At 37.2% G+C, this 21,757-nt stretch overlaps 1 non-coding gene across 1 annotated transcript; it reads left to right on the plus strand.

Moving 5' to 3' along the window:
- Positions 1–12,470: 12,470 nt before the first annotated feature.
- LOC128586955 (U6 spliceosomal RNA) lies at positions 12,471–12,574 on the plus strand. The gene has a single exon (XR_008380408.1). It is a non-coding gene; the product is annotated as a U6 spliceosomal RNA (small nuclear RNA).
- Positions 12,575–21,757: the final 9,183 nt, after the last annotated feature.

Raw genomic sequence — 21,757 nt, forward strand, 5'->3', positions numbered from 1 at the left:
TGCCTTTCTGAACTTTTGAAAAAAACTTTTCTGAATATTTCTATATTGTCCATTTACATAGTACTTTGCTTCCTAATTTGTTTTCATTTACAGTTTTAAATTCATGGAAAAAAAACCGTAGCAAAACAACAGAAAGATGAAATAAGACAGTAGTTGAAAGCAACATTCTATACCTAATATCTCTATCCTTTTTCCAAAAGGTTGGATTTGTTTCTGGCTAATGGTTATGCATATTTGTATGAGGTAAACGTGTGTATTTTGATTATTTAGCACCTAAATCCATGTGCTAGATTTTACACATGGGTCTAAAATGAACGGCATATTAGACTTCAAAAAGGCACAGCGGATAGCCTTAGTCTATAGATTTGATGTTTCTCAGACCAAAGATCCCAAGGAAGAAAAACTGCTTGAGTAAAGTCATTGTGCTCTCTATAGACCAAGAGGGATTTTTCAGGGAAGGAATGGGAAGAATTATTTTGAAGTTCACCCAGGATCAAAAACAAGGACATGAAAAAAAAAAAAAAAGATGTGATTTAGATAGACGATTTCTTGAGTGTTTCAAATTTGAAGAAAAGGAAATGAAGTGTGTTTAAAATATCCACCTCTGTGAAAAATATCTAACATAGAATTTTCCTTTTCAAGGTCTAATGAGATGGGAAGCTGGGCTGAATTCCTTCTCAAGGTCATGCTAACCTCTAAGAAATCTACGTGTTCTCTTCTGTAGGAACAGAGCCTCCTGCCCTCCTAATCCATTCTGATCAGGTGAGACAATTGGCAGGTTGGAGTTGCCTTCTAAATACTAATACCACAATAAACAGTGCCACCTACTGACTGCCTTTTATCAGTGACTCCCTTTCAAAAGCAGTAAATATTCGTGGGATCATAAACGCTTCTGTGATGTTTGTTACATGTTTACGTGAATCACATATCATCTATACTTCAAGCTACTGAGCATACAAATAAAATTTTTTTGTTTATTTTTATTTATTTATTTATTTTTTTACAGAAGTGAACATTGAGATCCAAAAAGATTTCATTTGCTCAACATTTTGACACAGTATTTTTCTGTGAGCATTGCTGAGGATGGAAGGAAATTCAACATGTTAGAGATAAAAAAAAAAAAAATCAATCCACAAAGTTGTCCATCCTTTGGGGAAAAAGTCTGACAGATATGATTAATGAAAAACATATGAAATCAATATAGCAAAGAAAGTTGGCAGATTGCTGATGAAAAGTGTGGGAAGAAGGGAATGCTTGTATATAAGTTTAAGTCAAAGAACGGAAGAGAAAACAAGTCAAGGTTATTTTGTTCCTCTCTTCTTAACAGCAGAGGGTTGCAACTATTTGGTGATTGTTACAGAAGCCAGATTTTTCCTCACAAAAGCATGATAGATATAATAATGAACCCCTTATGTTTTAAGATGCATCCTGTCAATACCAACCCACAGTTAGAACACTAAAATAAGCATACCCACACTAGGAGACCTATAAATTTTGTGGTGATAAGGTGACGCAAATAGCTCAAGGAAACAGTTTCCATTGTTTATAGTTTTAAGAATTAAGCCATGTTTGGTTTTGATTTGTGCCTTAAGATATGAGTTACTTCCCTAAATATTAGGCTATGGCAAACTGTTACATTCAAATGGGCTCATAGTTATATCAGTTGTGGTTTTGTACAGGGCCTTGTTCATATAAAGAGCTTAAAAAACATTTGTGAAATGGAATACTTCTCATTTAAGGCAGGAAGCTGTCAAATTGTTTACTATAACAGGCTCAGGTATTCACTTGCTGTTTTTAGGCCCATGCAAGTCTATATTAAACATATGAGAATATTGGAAAATATACAACAAATTAAGGAATTTAGGGTTTATTATAGTTCCATCTTTTTTTTTTTTTCTTTTTTTTTTTATTGTTGGGGATTCATTGAGGGTACAATTATAGTTCCATCTTTTAAACATAGAAGAGAGTAAAAGCATTGAAAACCCAGGATAGATCCTATTTGGGACGGTGTGAACATAGGAGGTTTCAGGACGTGGCTTTCTTTTTCTGCTATTAATAATCCCAACGCCTTTCTGTGAGTCAAGCTAGAGTCACCAAAGGACCCAGAATCCACCAGCTTCAAGGTGACAAAGGTAGTAACATGGCAAAAGCACTTGGGAAAATGTACTTTCATAAAAGTCTCTCCGCCCTACGGGATGTACGTGGTATGTGGCATTGAAAGTGGTTTGGGGATTAAAGGCAAGGACCCACGCTGAGGGCATGTTGCAAGTCTCTGCAAAGATGTCCTCTTGGCACTGAGGCACAAATCAGGACAGAGCCCAGAAATGCTGACTGCAGCAACTGGAGCAAATCCCAAAACCACATGGCCATTCAAGAGAACACACAGATACTTGTTCTCCGCACATGTATTATATACTGGGGTTTGGATAGGGTTTCAAAATCGTTCACACTCAGCATCTTCTGTTTCCACGATCTTATTTGATGACCCCTTCTCTTTCCATTATGTGATCAGAAGATTTGGAAAACATGATTCTTTCTACTTCATTTTCCTGTTTATCTCTGAATGAATTTTTATGCTCCGTTTGCCATCTATGCTGTTGCGTTTATCTTTTTATGTACCCCATATTGGCAGAATCTTCAGATCTACTTAGGTTTTATTCATTTGTAGGTGACAGATGAAATCAGGGTGATATGATATGGATGTGCTTCCTCTCCTTCCTGCTTTCTTTCTTTTACTGTGAACTTCTCCAACCCTTCACCGAAAGCTGAAAGACATTTACTATGTGATTAACCAACCTCTGGGAGCTGGTCATAAATTGCAGTTAGCAAAATTACTTTGGAATGGATCAGTTGTACAATGTAATAGAGAAAGGGAATATGTGTAGAATAAAAAAGAAAGAGAGATCAAAGCATACGCATATTTATAGAGACCGCGGTAATAGCAAATGAAGAACATTCAATTTGAGAAGGTAAACTAATTACTCTTTGTTTTCATTTTTAATCACAAGTCGTAAAATGTTTTTCAATCTAGAATGCACCACAGACAACCCAAGGAGAAATTGTTTAATCATACAATTTGTTATAGAAGCCCATTTTCAACTTCAGATAACAGCTTCCTAATCTTCCATCGCTAAAGCTCCAAAGTATTTGTTTATATATATGTGTGTGTGTAATGAAGGAAAACTTAGTAAAGGTTTGAAAAATCCTTCCAATTACTATTCATGACTCAATGATTAGGACAAGTAAACGAATCTAGCCAATTAAGTAAACAACAGAGAGCAAAGCTGTAAAAGATCAATTCTCCATTTGATTCATGACTCTTAACTATCACTTTTTAAAGTAAATCTTGACAGCTATTAAATATTTAAAAATTATAACCAGGAACCTGCCACTCACTGTGATCAGAATCCAGCCCTGTGAATCTTGGATTACTTTTAATGCCCACTGATCTTGGAAAGTAAAAATTCATGTCCTACCCAATAATAGCTCTTTCTAATTAATCCCCTTTCTAATGTGGTCTGAGGAGGAAGGAAAGGGCTGGCTGCTGCTTCAGTCCCTTCAGTCCTCTGGAGGACTTCGGAACTATCTATATACCCAGGTCCACCCACGATATGGAGTATAGATCGGTAAAAATAGAGCTATGGCTGCTTAGGCTTCTGATACTAGTGTGGGTGGGTTGGGAACTGACTCCACTGCTGTTTTTTGTATGTTTATTATCTGGGGGGACTTGGAAGGGTAGGAAATGACAGCAACAGAGTGCAAGGTGTCTTTTGAAGTCATAAAATTGTACCAAAATTAATCCTGGTGTACTAAAATTAATCCTCTGTGCATGTCCTAAAAGCCAATGGGTTGTGCACTTTAAATAGGTCAACTGTATGGTATGTGAGTTGTGTCTCAATAAAACTGTTTAAGAAGAGATAGCCAGGGTATCTTGTTTTGCAAAGCAATAGGTCAAGGACACATTCATAACGAAAGATGGGCATAAAAAAGACATAGCATTAAAATAGAAGTGCCTAGGCAATTAATCTAAGTACTAGTTAAATCTTGAGACACATAACTCAGTGAGGGTGAATTTCTAAAAGATCCAGGTGTAGAAAGAATGCCCCAAGTTCTTGGAAGTTAAAATCCCAGTTGAGTAGTGCTCTAAAGTTAAGTTGCCAGATCCTGGAAAGATGAGTTCTTATGACAGGGAAGAACCTACTGGATTAATTCCTGCCAGAAGATCTGTGCATTAAACAAAAGGTAGAAATAATAGGTGAAAAATATGACTATTAATGAGTACTTACAAATGAACTTAATTTTTCCTTCATTTAGGATAGTGGTTATGAGTGTGAGGTATGGAATTTAAAGCAGCTTGATTTGAATCCTCTGTAATTTAATAGCTGTGTTGCCCAATTCAATATTCTTCACCCCTCAAAGCTTCAGTCTCAGCATCTCTAAAATAACATGTATTTTGTAAGTTGTATAGTAAACAGAAACGCTCTCAGCATACAGTAAGCATTCAACTTGCTGTTTTTATTACTCCTACCTACTTAAAAAAAAATCAGATACAGACATTCATAGCTTGAAGCATCTGTCCTCTGGCGATAGATTTAAGGAAAAAATAGGGAAGTAAGCAAAATTGTCTCCTAACAAGACTGCAATTTTAGTGTTGAGTTGCTGTGTGACTCCAGTGATGAGTGAGGATGAACGTTTTAAAAAGCACTCGTTAAGTTGCAAATGATACAGTATCTCATCCAACAGAAAATTATACCAGTTACTCTGACACTGGAGAACTGTGACCCAGGGCCATGGACATATTTCAGTTCTCTGTGGATTAAGTGAACATTCGCACATATAATATTTCACTATTTGTTGTGTGCTCGGATCTACTGTAAATTTTGTTTCATTTTATGTTTTCTTGTGCTTTGGTTTCATTTCAACAAGATCTGGTTAGTGGGATTTTTGCTGCTTGCTCAAGTTTTATTGTTGGGGGGAAATTAGGAAAATTTCCCAGGTATCTTAAAAAACAATTAATTAGGGTGCTTTCAAGTTTCCTGAGATGGCTAAAAGAAATATTGTGCAAAAGATACAATGACACCATCAAGTTACACATTATTTTAATGAAGAACATTTTACTTTCCATTTTATAAAATAGTTGAACTGAATATTGGCATAGAAAAAATATTTATTATTATAAAATAACAAAATCACCTCTTTTTTTACATATAAACTTTCTGAACTACATACAAGGAGAAATTTCTACTAACATACTAAGAAACAGTTTTAATGTAATACAAAGACTCAAGTCTGCTAATCTCACATGGAACTATTGGGGTTTAATTTCTGCTTTTCCATCCTGCTAGCTGTGATGTTGGGAAATTACCTGCTCTGTGCCTTAGCTTTATTAGCTGTTAAATAATAATAATATTATGATAAAAATATCTGCTTGATTTTCTGTTTTTGTTAGTTTGTGAAAATTATTTAAAATAGGACCTGGCATGTAAGTGCAAAATAAAGGTATTACTTGTTGTTTTGTTTTTTATAATTCATCAAATCAAGAGGACAATAAAATCCACAGATTTACTTACATCAAAATGTTCCATGATTTATAAATATTAAATAGGAAAGGACCTTCTTAGAGGTGGGGGCTGTGTTACCCCAGTCGGTACAGCCCGAGGATTCTCTCCAGCACCTGTGTGTAGCTGAACCTGATAAGCATGTGGCCAGCCCCTCCCAAGACGGGCCTGCCGGTTCCTCTCGCCATCTACACTCAACTTCAAAGTCTTTTTGCCTCAGAGCACCAGCCAGTTACAAAGAGTTGGTCACTTCTTACCACTCTCAGCCATTTCCTAGTTTATTTTCCTCACATCCATTATCACTACTGCAAATGATCTTTTATTTGTTTCCTTCCGTACTATGTTTTCCCACTAGGATAAAGATCCATAGAACTCAGGAAACTTGCTGGTCTTTTAATTTGTTTCACACCAGTGCCCTAAACTGTGCCGAGAACACAGCAGTTTCTTCACAGAAATCTTCCAAATGAAGAGATTTATTTCTGCATGGGGATACAGTTTTGTGAAATAAGGCACTGTTTTAGAAAAAAAAAAAAAAAAAGAGAGAGAGATTTTCCATTTTTCCACATTGTTGTGTTTTGAGTTTTCCAGAGGTAGACTCTGGGTTTGAGATCTTGATTAGGGTGTATCCCTTCCATTATCTGTGGAAGGAGAGGGAACGGGATTGAGCAAAGAGAAACCACGTTGTGCTGTGGACCAGCAGCCTCAGCCAACAACTCCCTGGGAAGCTCTGGAGCTGAAGTGGCTCATCAGAGTTTTCCTACGTTGAATCCAAACGGGCTTGCCTTTCCACCTCTGCCTCAACGGGTCATTGCCTGTGGACCACACACAAAAGGGTATGACCTTGGCCAAGTGGTCTCTGCAGCTGCGGTGATCCCGGAAGGGACAGCAGGAGGCGGTGGGGCAGCAAGTCCTCCCTCCTGACACAGCTCACATCTTCACGGTCACCATACAGTCTGCCTTTCTCCTTCTTTATACTTTTGACTCATTCATTCAACAGATATCAATGTGTATTTAACACGTGCCAGGCACAGTCTCAAGTTCTAGGGATTTAGCATTGGAACAAAACAAAGTCCTCGCTGTCACGGAGTTAACATTCTGAATTAGGATGATGAGCACTAAGCAAACGCTCAGATCTCATTAGTCAGGAAACAGTGAGCAGTTTGAGTACAGCACGTGTCAGGACTAGGGCGAGGAAGTGGGATTTTCGCTGCCACCTGAAGGAATTGAGGGGAAAGCCACATTTACAGGGGGACACAGAGCACCTGAGGCAGTCCAGTGCCAGCCTGTGAGAAGCCCTGGCTTACTCCAGCGGCAGGACAGTCCGGGCAGGAGGGCCTCGGCCAGGAGGTCAGGAAGATAGCTGTGAGCCAAAATTCTCAAATTCAAATTTTGGAAACTTAAAAGCTTTTTTTTCAGTAGTTTCCTGAATTTCTTCCCAACAGTTCCTCTTTCATCCTGATGAGGGATATTTCAGTTTGAGATTTCATGATTCCCTCTATTTCTATACTCTTTCCATAGACTTATTTGGCTATATTTATAAGCAGGGGCCCAGGAAAGTCTCTGTAAGCCATGATTATAATCTTACTCCTCTGCTGAAATCTCCCAGATGTTTGCTCTGCTTCCCACAATCCTAAGAGAGGTTTTAGATGCATTTGCTTACAGAATTAATTGGTTACATCTCATTTTCCCTCCCTTGGAGGATTTCTGTTCCTTTCAGAAATTTTATTTCTAGTGACTTTTTCTTTTATCCTGTAAGAGTCGATGATTTGATATGGATGGCCACATCCATCCTGGTGCACAGGCCTCTATGAACTTTATCACAATAGCAGAAATAAAACTAGACAAAAGCAAAGAGGCAAAGCTATGCACTCTAATGAGCAGGGGGATGAGTCATTCCTTCTAGTATTCTTCAGAGGAACCAGGTGGTTTTATCATAAATATTCTACTTAAACATATGTAAGTTATTATGCATTACAAAGGAGACAGGCAAACGAGATCAAAGTTCAAATCTTCAACTGGGATCAATCAGGAGAAGCAAGAACAGAAGACGTGAGACGTGACTAAGTGCTCCGAGAGTGAACGTGAGCCACCCTGAGTTGGAGGCGCTACTCTAGCATCTGAGCTCACAGCTACGTAGCCTGATGGTCTCCAGAAGGACAGTTCTAGGAGCAGTGGTCAACGATCCTCTCAAGCTTTGCTTGGAGCCACGGAGTTTACACCTATGCCAAAGGAAGTTTAGAATCACTTGTATTTAGCCAGGCATAAAGAAAGTATAATAGTAGACAATGAAGTGAAATACTGTATAGGGTTCAACTGATATTAAAAATCAGATGATAATTTCTTATAAGCCACGTATATTCTTCTTCCTAAAAGAAGGCAAAGGAGGCACTGACATACTCTGTCCTCCCATCTCTTCTTCATAGAGGAAAGGACAGAAACTGATCTTCCTCTGAGGGCAGAGTCAGCACCATCTAATACAGCGGTTCTCAATCTGTGGGTCGCGACCCACAGGAACTGTATTAAAGGGCCGCAGCATTAGGAAGGTTGAGAACCACTGATCTAATACACCCTCGGGGGTCTGTAAAGCTGGAGAATGCTAAGGGTCCTTGTCAAGGCAGCACATTTTTCAGCAGGCACCTTGCAAGTAGCCCACTAGCTGTTGACATTTGACACATTATCTTTGCTATACTACCAGGAAAAAGAATATAGAAGTAGAGTCACATTCTTCATTTATCTATAGCCAAGAAATGAATGATAGGGGCCAAAAGAACATTACAAGGCACTCAAATTGAATCAAAAGCTCAGAGCCTGAGGTCAAGGCAACAGTAAAATGGTGACTCAGAAATCCTAAATTTGTATTTCTCTTATTGTCCAGGTGGGCCTATTTTTCTTTTTATAATTTTGTACTTACCTTTGACTTCTAAGTCTTTTCTTGCCTTTGGTCTTCTATGTCAGATGCTAACAAGGTGGTAGGAGAGAAATGAGGTGCTCACACAGCCTGGAGAGTTAAGAAGAACATTACAGGAATGTCGGGCTGAGAGTTGGAGTTAATTCTATAGACAGAAGGGGGAAGAAATAGGCTAATCAGAAGAAAAATCAAGTGCATGTGGTACCCACCAAATAGTTTATGAGGGGGAGCAGTGTGTAGTGGCAGGGGCTGGAGAACAGGGAAAGTAGAGGCAGGACCAGGGCCTCTGCCAGAGCCTGAGCGTGGATAACGATTGTCTTTCTGCTTATGTCCATTCACTCTATCTCAAAAATTTCTCCCTCCTCAACATGACCGCAGTGTAACTCCACTCCCTAGACCCAGTTGATGAGCCCAATCATTTTCTCCTGCTCTGAGGTGGACTAGGTTCCTCTGCTAAAGTTCTGGATGGGGATGGAGAAGAAATAAAGAAAAATTTTTTGATTTTTGGTCTATAGTATGCAAAACTCATGTGTCATCATGAGTTCTTTGAAAACAAATGGTTCTATTAAGCAAAGAAGAAGCTGTCAGGTTACTAAGGACGTAATAGAAATCGTAGGAACAGATGAACAAACTTGGGAAAAGGTAAGAACATGAATCTTTGGATATGGTGTCAAGACCTCAGGGACCGTCTCCTCAGAGTGATACGATTAGAGGCTCAGGTCTAATTGCTTGACTTCCACATTCGTCTTCCTTTGAGACACAAATTTCCACACAGAAAGTGTGATTGAGTTCATTTAAATCACATATCAACCACTTTGGGGTGGGATGAGGAATGAGGAAAGAGGGGCGAGGGAGAACCCTGATTGCCATCCCAGCGAAACCAGGTAGAACGGGCGAGGGCAGGTCATGCACACACAAGGTAGGATGTGAGGAGCACAACACCAGAGGGGCCCATTAGGATTTGGGAACTGACAGCGTTCATGTTTTCTATCCTGATAACAAAAAAGTACAGCAGAAAAAGAGACGTGGGAGAAGGATAGCGAAAAAGAAAGAGAGAGCACAGGTGAGTAATTGGAAATGCCAGACATTTCAGAAGATGTCAGGTTTGCAACTAAGGAACTCCTTGAATTCCTGGCACACAACTATTTGAAACAAAGACTATAAATAACATATCCATTTCTCTTTTTAAAAAAACACTATAAATTTATGTTGTGAAAAGTTCTCTTGAAACTTATTCTGGTAACACTGTTTAATCATGTATCTATATCTCTTTTTCCCCTTTCACTTGTTTCACAATCCCAAATTTAATACCTGAACTGGGTTAATGGCAAAGAATAAACACTTTGTAATTCTATAAAGATTTTTTTCTATTATTACAGAATTAATTGAAAAGGGGACCCATCTTCAACTCTCAAAGGCAGACAATAAATACATAGGGTACATTTACAAGTTCCTAGTGAAGGTCACTAGTAAATTTAAGTGATCTCAGCCACTGCCCTGACCTAGAACTTTAAAATGTTTTGTTTTTATTAGCTTTATTCCAATTAAAACATTGAGCTCATACACCATTGATAAAAGATTTACTTCATATTAAGAAAAATATTTTCATCTAGTTTGATGTTTTCAGTTTGCTTTTCCCATTATTATTATTTTTGTTTTGAGACAGATTCTCACTCCATTGCCTAGGTTAGAGTACCATGGTGTCAGCCTAGCTCAAAGCAACCTCAGACTCCTAGTTCAAGTGATCCTCCTGCCTCAGCCTCTTGCGTAGCTGGGAGTAAATGTATCTGGCACAACGTCCAGGTAATTTTTCTATTTTTAGAAGAGATGGGTCTTGCTTTTGTTCATGTGGGTCTTGAACAAAGAATCAAAGAATCTTCCTGCCTTGGACTCCCAGAGTGCTCAGATTATAGGCATGGGCCACCACACTTGTCCTATATTAAACCTTTGACCGGCCTTATTACTACCTTTTGGTAAGGATTACAATCCATGTGAGTTTTCATTAATAAAATAGTGCTTAAGAAACTATGGCTTACGCATGGTGTATATGGAATATTATGCAGCAGATAAAAAGAATGAAGCAGCTCCATCTGCACTGCCAAGAAATGATACTGAGTTGAAAAAACAAGTCACAGAACACACATTATATTGTCATTATATTGTATAATTTATATAAAAATGAAACAAAGTAAAAATTACATGTGTATGTATATAAATACATTGAAGAGGATCTAGAAAGTATGCATTTGGGGAAGGATTAGATTAGACATAGTGAGAAAAAATGGTTTTGGTAACATTTGAATTTTAAAGGGAATGCATTTCTTAGCAAAATTAAAAATAAGCTTAAAAAATTTTAAAGGGTCATTATCTAAATGTGTATAAATAACCTGGTCAAAACAATGTGAATAATTACCTTCACCACCACAAATCTTTAATTAATTCAAGCTGAATGTAATTAAAATGCACATGTTCTGTCTTCCTAATTTTTAGATAGAAATCAAAGGCCAAGTCCTTCATTTCCATGTTTGGCACCTCTACCACTGGTTATGTGGACCTCCTCCAGGGGTTGGGGTGGAGTCAGTACACCCCAAATCAATCCTTGTTTTAGTTCTACTTACTTGCTTAGTCCTTTGCATCTTTTTGTATGCCAGAATTTAACATTTTAGTTCTCAGTGAGAAAAAAGCAGCTATTTTAAACAAAATACATAAAAATTATTCACAAACTCCTATTAAGCTGCTACTGTGTACTAGGCACTATTATAAGTGGTCTAAACATATTAACGTAAGTCTCACTTAATGATTTTAAGGATTTAGGGATGATGTGCTCCCTCCTAACGGCACAGTGAAGGGTATATGGCACACTGCCTGGGTGAGGACACACTTACGGCAGGGACCTTAACCAACAAATGCAAAGATTATAACCTAATTGTTAATGCCCTCATATTAATCTGAAATTTAAAAAAAAATTGAATTTGGGAGCATTTTATAAACCTTGGAATCACCAAGTGAGGTTTTTAACATTCTTATGAGGGGTGAGCATTAAGCCTTATTTCTGTTTAAAAACTCCCCATTGGATTCCAATGCAAAGTGAGTTCATAATCAGTGATATAGGCATTCTTAATATCTTAATTTTTTTTCAAGGAAAAAACCCAACTCAGAGAGGTTAAGTAACTCAGTAGTTACATGATAAGACCAATCTGGATCTAACACTTGAGTTTTTGGAGTATGTCATAGTAAAAGAATCCTTTGGCTTAGACACATCTGGATTCAAAACCTTACTCTGCCTTTAACTGGCATTTAGTCTTAAGCAAATAATTTAACCTCTTTAAATGTCAGTTTACTCAGCTATAAAATGGGCATAATGGTAACTACCTTGCTGTGCTTTTGTATGAATGAGAGAAAATAAAATGTAGATAACATGGGAAGTGCTAAATAATGGTAGCTGCCACTACTAATACTGAGACATTGGGGTTATTAACTTGCTTGAGAGATGGAGAGAGGAAAGCTCTATCTTGTCTATGAGCTTTTGCTTTCTTCCGAGCATATAAACATTTAATTAGTACAATACAATATGTTATAATTTCATATGCTGCTTATCCTAACCTGAGACTGTGAAATAACATTTTTAGTTCCTAATATGTAAGTATTAAGTGGACAGCCTTATATTCAGAACACAATGTAGGCAAATCTGGGATTATAAATGAAAACTGCAGCCCATCCTGTGGCCAGTGTCTTCTGGAAAAGTAATTTGTTATATGACACATGTACTACATTACCCACTAATGTAATTGGCATTTTCTTGTTTTTGGTGATTTCAGTCTGACCTTTCATGAAACTGGTCTCTTTTGTTTCCTTGACTTTATTTAGAAGATAATGTGGTCTGAAGGCTCAACCTGGTGCAACATTTTAGAACGGCAGCTATTCCAAAACAAGTGTCTTGTCTTCCTGACTGTAAAAGGAGCTCAAGAAAGGAAAAATCTTTGCTCATTAAGCAAAAATTCCATGTGCTTACTTCAGCAGCACATGTCCTAAAATTAGAATGATACAGAGATTAGCATGTCTCCTGCGCAAAGATGATGCACAAATTCATGAATGTTTCCACATTTTTGAGAGAAGGGAACCCTTTTATACTGCTAGTGCAGCCACTTTAGAAAGAACCATGGAGAGCCCTCAAAGAACTGAAAGTAGACCTTCCTTTTGACCCAACTAGGTATCTACCCAGATTTAAAAAAAAATTTTACCATAAGAACATTTGTACTAGAACGTTCATTGCAACTCAATTCATAATCACAAAGATGTAGAATCAACCCAAGTGCCCATTAATCCATGAATGGATCAATAAACTGTGGTATCTGTATTCCATGGAATACTATTCAGCCATAAAGAAAGATGGAGACTTTACAACTTTGGTATTTACTAGATGGGTTTGGAGAACATCCTCCTAAGTAAAGTATCACAAGAATGGAGAAGCAAGCATCCAATGTACTCAATACTAATATGAAACAAACAGATGAACAATGAGAGTTGTGAGTTCTCTCCCCACATGAGAGAAAAACACAACTACATCCAAACGGTGGGGAAAAAAGAGAAGTGAGAGGAAAGGGAAGGAGGGATGGAGCTTGGTGTGCTATGACCTACAGAGTACAATGTGAGCGTATATGGCACATCTCCCAGGTGAAGGGCTCAACTACCACTTGGATTCTACCTAACAAATACAAACAATGTAACCTAGTGATGTGTATCAGTCTGAAAAAAGGAAAAATCCCACTCTGGGTATGTATGGAACGAGAGATATGTAATATATGTGCTTCACCACACGCAGTGAGAGCGAGCCGAGGGCAGAGTAGGGCAGATGAGGAAACCAACAGCAGGCCTACTTTAGCTGAAGTACTACTTCATTAAGTGGATGGAGTGTTTTTATCTATGGTGTCATTTTCACTTTTAGTAAAGTGCAGGAGAAAGAGCGTGGTGAAAATGATGTCACTGGCTTCACAGGCGGTGTAAACCTTAACTACGCATATTGTTCTTCCCATAACACATCTCTGCAGTTGTTAGGAACGCAGACGTTGCCCTTTACATGGTCGATAAGGACTGAAAAAAAATAGCCGTCAGTTATCTTAAATATACAAAATTAAAGTTTATTATCTCAATTTGAGATGCCTCGGTAAATGATTCTAAATCCCAATTTAGAAGCTTATAAAAACTGATTCCTTTACATCATTTTATATATTTAGCATTTTGTCATCAATTCTCATTACAAAGAAAATGTCTTAAAAGTTTTCATCCAATTAGTGAATTTATACTTTGTAAGATAAAGTTGTATAAAATGTAATTGACATTTACACTTCATTGCTAAAGGCATTATATTAATAAATATACAAACTTAGTGTTTTGGGGTTTTCATTCGTTAAAGTGAAATGACACATTATTTAAAAACTTTAACTGTAAGGCCTTCCATCTCATCGTTTCTCCTTTTCTCCTTCTACAACTCAAATGACCTCAAGGACTTGACCTAGCTTTGTAAAATAAAGTTTTGCTGACACAGAAAACAATAATTCAAACACAGATTAAATTTCTCTTTCTAATTGTAAGGGGATTTTTTTAAAAATAGAAATTTGTTTTGAAAGTAATAGTTTGGTGTTTACTAAACCTCAAACTTTCAGAAGGAATCTTCAATCTCTTATTCACAGTCATAAATCTCTCAGCAACAAACCATATTTTAGTAACAAAAAAAAAAGAAAGAAAAGAAAAGCAAGATCACAACTCTCTACTGCTCAAAGAATTTTCTCTATTCTAGACCTTTTAAAAGAACATTTTATCAAAACTCCACAATATCCTCATGCAGTTATTCTTCCTAATGCTTTCGTTTTCAGGATAAGCATAAATGGAAAAGAAAATGAAAAATAAATTTTTAAAAGTAAAGAAAAATATTTGTAAGAGGTTTTCTGGCAGTTTCATTTGAAAATTCAGTTCATACTTGAAAATAATTTTCTATCCTTCTTTGTGATTTTTGTTGAGAAGGCATGAAAGACTATTTTTTTTTTCATTTCTTTCTCTGCCTAGAATCTGGATTTTCCTTTGTAAAACTGATTAAATAGGTTTGAAGACGATTTTTTTTTTATAATCTTAGAGAAAAACAAAACAAAAAGTCCTGTAAACTGTTATGTAAATAACAAGCAAGTGATTGATCTTTGGGCAACTCTGCCCCATTTCTCGCCAACGGAGTGAGTCCTGATGGGCATCGCCCCTGGGCTCTCATTATCACTGTCTAGACTAGAGAAACACTGGCCTGATGTCTCCAACCTGTCCATCCATCCACAGTGCACATACAGCACTTCTGAGAAAGCACCAGAGTCCAAGGATTATTTTTAATGCTTGTGTATTTTAGTCATTACTTTTTAGTCAAACAAATATAGAAAAAATTATTATGATTTTGGAAATAAATAGGAAGTATTTTAAAAAAGCTCTTTCGTTCTTCTTTTTTGTTGTTGTTGTTTAAACGATGTGTTTGGCTTCATGAGTGGTTAATTAAGCAATAACACCCAACTACATACTTATTTCAGATTTGGGAATTTCTCTTTTGTTAATTTTTGAGAAATTTATAACCATTAGTTCAGTCTTTTTTCAACCTCTCATGGTTAAAAAACAAAATAAAAGTTAATTTTTCTGCTAATACATTGAAATCGGTTAGAATCAACAATTTTGTTTCCTGCAAAACATTATTCTTCAAAATATTTCATGTCTGTGTTTTAATGAAATACATCTCTGCGTATTGTGAACGAATGTTAGATTAAAATAGTAATTTAACCTTGCATTCTAGGATTAGCTCCAAGTATAGGAATTCAAATATAAAACCCATATAATAATAACAAGAGCACATATTTTAAAAGTGGTATTGTTCTAGTTCAGCATTTCAAAAATGCTGCGTTTCATGGATTGTATCTTATCAGTTGCGTTAGTGTCAGTATGTCTATTGCAGAAAAAAAAAATCACTTGATAGATATATTTTCCAGGCTACTGTATATTTGGCCCTAATTTAAAAAAAAAGAACAAAATATGAGAGGAAGGACCTACGTTTTGCATAAACATACATGGGACAAATGAAACAGATCTACGATGAAGCAAATTGTTTGCATGTGTGGCTTTATCTTTATAGCCAAAATGACTTACTCAGTCAAACATGTGAGCTGAACCTGGCTTCTGCTCTAGAAATTACCCCAAGCTGTGCCATGCTGCTCACGCAACCTCCCGTCTCTATGGGAACGATTTAACTCTGCGCACTTGTACGTGGCAGGTACCCTGCTGGGCTCTGTTCTAGTCACTGCTGGTTATGCCAAGACAAGACATACCTCGAGGCTTACAGGACAGCAGGCCCAGTAGTTACAAAATAAAATAGAGTAAATCATAACTTATGAAGTTCATAGAGATTCGAATACCACAGAGATTCTGCACCAGTTTAAGGGTGGGAGGGGATAATAGAAGAGTTTCTTGAAGGAACCTTTCAAGAATAAGAGGATTTGAAGTGGTAGAGATAGTAGGGGAGAAGTGCAGAGGCAAGAAACCCAGGAAGAGGAGGGAGGGAGGAGGACATTACTGGTAGGCTGGAGATAAGGAATAGTTACGCTCTCATTTCTCAAGCAAGATTTGAGCCGATTAAACCATGAGCGATATTCCTTTGCCTGGGTAAGAGCCACTTGTTAGCAATTAAAAATGAAAATCTCTTTCATATGACTGCATACAGCTCCTTAACTCAGTTTAATGGAGCATTCCATGTCAATAATTTGGTGACATTACTTAGAACTTATTTTATAGCTTTATGTATATGTAAAGCTGAACATTTTCCTCTCTTATGTATGCAGTCATTTAAAGTGTAAACTAATTGGGAAAACAATATTTCAACAGGCCAATTTTTGTTTCATGCATAAAATGAATATTTCGTTTCATGAATATAAGCGGTGTCTGTGTACTACCAAATAACTTGTTTATTTAAAGTGATAAATTTCTGAAAGTGTTGTAGGCTCCAAATTCCAATTTTCTCATCACCATTTTCATTTTTCTAATAACATTTCCACTGTTATCTAGGAATTAAAACTAATCCCTAAACACTTAATAGTACTTCAAAGGAATAGTATTTCATGTGTGTGATTCCTCCAGTCTGACAGATGTTAGGAATATAGATCTGAACCTATATCTATTTTGTTTATTCAGGAGGAGTGAATTTTGTCAAATATTTTTAATTGAATCTTTTCTACAAATTTATAGAGTAATATTATTCTTATCATCAAAGTAAAATAATTTACCCACAAGCTAGTAAATGGCACGGCCATTATTCAAATACAGCTTGTTAGACTCCAAACCGTATGTTTTTCTACTATGTTACAATGTCTTTCTGAAAGAAAAGAAAGTATAAGACCCTTCATGTCAAATCGTTTAGATATAAATATGTAAAGTTATTTCTCAGATTCATTTGTTATTGGTGTTTTATTTGTTCCTTTTAGGTCAGGCATAACAGGGGATTTTAAGGCCTTAAATAGGCATCGCCTGTCTTATAAACAAAATAAAGCAGTTTATGAACACTCATGCATATCATTTCTATCCTGAAATTGCTTAAGGCACAAAGTATTTCACATCAATAGGAACACAAACTCATCAGTATTTGAGATTAGAACACTTAACAGTTCCCAAATCTGAAATGTATTTTGCCAAGAAATTTTTCCCACAATTTAAAAACTATGTCTTTTATAAAAGAAAATAGAGAAATTTAATCCAAATATTTCTGATTCATTGACACTCAGGTTCATAATCTTTTTTTAAAATAAGAACAGTTATAAATAAAAGTGTTTTCAAGAATTGAATAAAGCACTTTTTTCACAAATACAATATTTAACAGAGTGAAGTATAAATTAATTCAATGTTAAAGCATTGTGGGTTGATTTAAAACCCAGAAACTATAGATAACACAAATTACACAAAAGTAAAGAAGAAAGGGAAGAAAAAAAGGTGAAAGAAAGGGTACAGAAAAGAAGGGAAAAAGAGGGAAGACAGGAGAGAAAGGAAGGAAGGAAATAGAGCAAAGAAAGGTAATTACTTATCTGATATTTTCATACTGCTTTGAATTTTAAATATTTTTTCACACATATTATCACGTATTTTCTATGCTTTTCAGGTATACTAATTCTAGGTCCTCACAACTTCGAGTTCAATGTTATAATTTCTATTTTACACTTAAACAGATTGAAATTATTTGGGGGAAGTTTACAGTCATACAGGGAGTTGAAAGATAGCCACCTTAAAATCTTTCTGAAACGATGTGGGCTATAAATGGCAGTGTAGCTGTGATTTCAATCACAAAGTGCAGAGTTGTCCTCTTGCCAGATGTTCTCAACTTAAATATGGATCTGACTAAGCTGCAAGTTTTGTTAAAACACAGATTGCTGCACCCCATGCCCAGTGCTCTCCATCCAGGAGGTTCAGGATGAGCTCCAAGAACACACATGTCTCTCAGGACCCAGGTGAGATTGATGCAGCTGGTCTGGGACCACTTCTGGAACTGCCCACATAGCCAACCTTCTAAAGCTTTGGCCTCTGTGTGGCAGGTCTGAGCTGTGAACTTAAATTTGAAATAAAATTGGATTTTTTTTTCCCTCATCTTTTGACTTTTCTACACCAGGAAAAGTAGGAAGAGTTTCCTTCCCTTAAAATTGGTCTTTGGGTGGCAAAGGCTATATAACATTCCCAATCTCAGCAAATGTGCTCTGCCTACCTCCAGTTCTCTGCTCTATGGGGCCTTCCTAACTTCAGAGACATCCACATAGTCCATTTCAGGGATTCAAATGACTACTTCCCTTGCCTCTCTGTCAAATTGCCTGAAATTCTTCTAAGTTACATCTTTTCCAACAGAAAAGAAGGTTTCGCATTTGCCCAATTGCAAAAAGCTGGGGAAATTATTGGCTCTTCCATCTAAGTGGGATCGGCCACAGGCATGGAAGACAGTCTGGGTAACATTCCATCAGAGGAAAAGACAATTCCAGAGGCCAGGTGGGAAAGGGGCAGGGAGGAATGGACAGCCAGGGAAATGTGTCTACTGGATTTGGGGGATGTGGGAGGAAGCTTCGGAAAGATTGAGGGAAGGTTGAAAGAAAGCAGAAAGGAAACCAGCCCATCCTGTCAGGCCTTCCATGTTCACTCTCCCACCATCCTAACCAAACAGTGATGAGTAAATGGACCAACCCTAAATGGGTCAGATTGTTTTCTTCAGGCCAGAAGAAAACTCTCAAGAAGAGAGTTTAGCTAATGTCATCAAGGCATTTTCAGAAAAAGTAAAAGTATAATCTATGGGAAATGAGTGTCCTGATTTTGTTAGACCAGCAATAATGCTAAAACCATTTGAACAAAAAAATTATTTAGACATTGGGTACTACAAGACTATCTCTCTGAATTTTGAGTCCGTTCAAGAATGCTGCAAAAAAAGGAGAGTCAGTTTTACCTTTTGAAAACCTCCTACTCTATGTTCTTAGTTTGGAACTTAAATAATAGACAAACCCTCAAGTCTTCCCTGAGTCAGGGTGATGTGAGGGAGCTGGGATGGTGAGTCTCACTGTCATTTATTTTTCTTCAGTATCTCTCTGTGAAGAAATATTTGGATGAATGACAGGAAGCTTCATGAGCTGTGCACCTGCAAAAGATATTTCATACATTCCTTTTTAGACATTTTGTTATTTTTCTCCAAGTCGATATCCTTTCCGTCTTGTACAGGAACAATCATTAAGCATTTCAAACCATAAACATTTCATGTTCAAACCTTTTGTACTTTAGTTGTATGAATGTTATTACAGAATACAAATCTAAAATAAAACGACTTTTTCTTCCCAGTATCTATCAAATGCAATTTACGGAAGTACCTTTATATTTTTACCCTATGGGCTTCATCGGGTAGAAAAGAAAAATTCTTCTTTTTCTTGTGGAATGCCCCCAAGGCTCCCAGGTCACGGATCACAGAAAGGCGATGTGGTTGCCTTCTCCGGGGATGTCAGCAGACACATCCCCAAAGAACTTTTGCCAAATGCATTTCAAAGTATCAGTGTGAATCCTTCTAAAATGTTATTATTATCATTACACGCCATCAATGTTTTATGGATTTTAACTTATTTTTATAAGTAATATGGCATATGGTCTTCTTAACAATTCTGTACAGTTATCCTTTTTTTGTAGGTAAAAACTGAGGCTCAGGAGCATGAAGGGACCTGCTTCAAGTAATGGGTCAGGGGATTTGCATTGTACCACAACTCCTGTCTTTTAACAGAGCACAACTCTAAGGCCATTAGTTCTTCAGGCACAGGGCAGAGAGGAAGGCAATTCTCCCGGAGAAGCAGCCAGCCCAGCTGCACAGCCCTGAGTTTTAGAATCTCTCCCCACTTCTTTGGCCTCCTCTTTTTCATTCTTTCCCCAACCAAGCCTAAATTCTACAGTTCGTGCTAATTAAAGACCAATTCCTTCAGACCCAAAGCTATCAGGACATCATGAAGGTTTAGGGATCTCTCTTCTTCACGTAGCCAAACGGGAATCATGCCAGTTCCCCAATTTCTCCTTTAGGCAAGCTCCCCCTGGGGAGACAGGCAGGGGGAGACTTATCAGTAATAGTTCTGGTTCTTTTTAAGTGCAGATGCAGAGGCCTAGATGTCATTACCAATCATTCACAAAAGGTTCTGTGATCTAAATAAAAATGTTTAAATATATAGGAACAGGTCTAATCCCACAAAAAGGTGTGTTATAGGCTATCAAGACAACATTTCATCTCCTTCATCATATGGTGACCAAGAGAAATGAGCTCTCTGCCACTTGCACCCTTGACCTTATACTATCTGAGGGGTACAGCAGCCAATGGAGCACGCTGGCAGCAGAGGGGTGGACTGGTCCACCAAGACAGCCCCAATGACCCCAAAGGTGACTTTTCCCTATTTAGGCTAGATGTATGGATTAACTATCAGCATTTTGTCTCTTTTATGTTTGACAAATAACAACCTTAGATTTACATTCTTTCGGATTTTGCTGTTCCCTTTTAAGTTTTTACCTCCAATAAAATTCTGGATACATTGAATTAAATCATAGTTTAATTCACCCTATTTTTGCCCCCCTCCCTTCCAAATCTCTGAGAGAAGCTGGAATTAACCTAATGTAGGAATTTTCCAGGGAAGACCTACCTGCATTATTGTTCCTTTTTTCCTATTCAGAAGCTCTATGCTTTTTTCAATGACAAAGGGCAAAAAAAAAATCACGTTGTAAAACACATCTTTATTATTCCAATTTTTTAATTGTTTATTTTTCTTTTTTTACTGTTTGGGATTCGTGGAGGGTACAAAGAATTAGGTTACACTGATTGCATGTGTTAGGTAAATTCCCTCTTATAATTGTGTTCTGCCCTCAGGAGGTAAACACACCTTTAAAAAGCAACAATTTAGGCTCATGGTAAGACAGTAGTCTGCAGCAAATAATAATAACAATAACAGAATGAGAATAAATTTCTAAGTAAAAGTGTGTGTTGTGTCTGAAAAATAAACCAAAAGTCATTTAAGAGTAGAACAAAGTCTTACACCCTTGTTTCAATTTCCTTCTGTTCTTAAATAGCTTCTTATCTATGAAAAATATGTGATAATATTTTAATTGATTCTCTATATGTTGCATTATGATTTTGTATGAATATTTTTCTTCAGCTAACCTCTGCACTTCTCCCCCACTACCTCTACCACTTCAAATCCTCTTATTCTTGAAAGGCTCCTTCAAGAAACTCTTCTATTATCCCCTCCTACCCTTAAACTGGTGCAGAATCTCTGTGGTATTCGAATCTCTATGAACTTCATAAGTTATGATTTACTCTATTTTATTTTGTAACTACTGGGCCTGCTGTCCTGTAAGCCTCGAGGTATGTCTTGTCTTGGCATTACCAGCAGTGACTAGAACAGAGCCCAGCACGGTACCTGCCACGTACAAGTGCGCAGAGTTAAATTGTTCCCATAGAGACGGGAGGTTGCGTGAGCAGCTTGGCACAGCTTGGGGTAATTTCTAGAGCAGAAGCCAGGTTCAGCTCACATGTTTGGCTGAGTAAGTCCTTTTACTAAAGCCAGTGCAAGTGAAATTTTAAAACAACAACCAACCTGAGGCTAACATAACAGGTAGACCCTGTTGCCCTGGGTGTAATCCCAGGGCTACCCTAGCACTGTAATGACACTCTGGTGGCCAATCAGCATTTGCCAAAGGGAAATGAGAATACTAATGGAATTTATAGGCCATGCGC

Source organism: Nycticebus coucang, chromosome 5 (genome assembly GCF_027406575.1).
Source record: "Nycticebus coucang isolate mNycCou1 chromosome 5, mNycCou1.pri, whole genome shotgun sequence".
Lineage (NCBI taxonomy): Eukaryota > Metazoa > Chordata > Mammalia > Primates > Lorisidae > Nycticebus > Nycticebus coucang.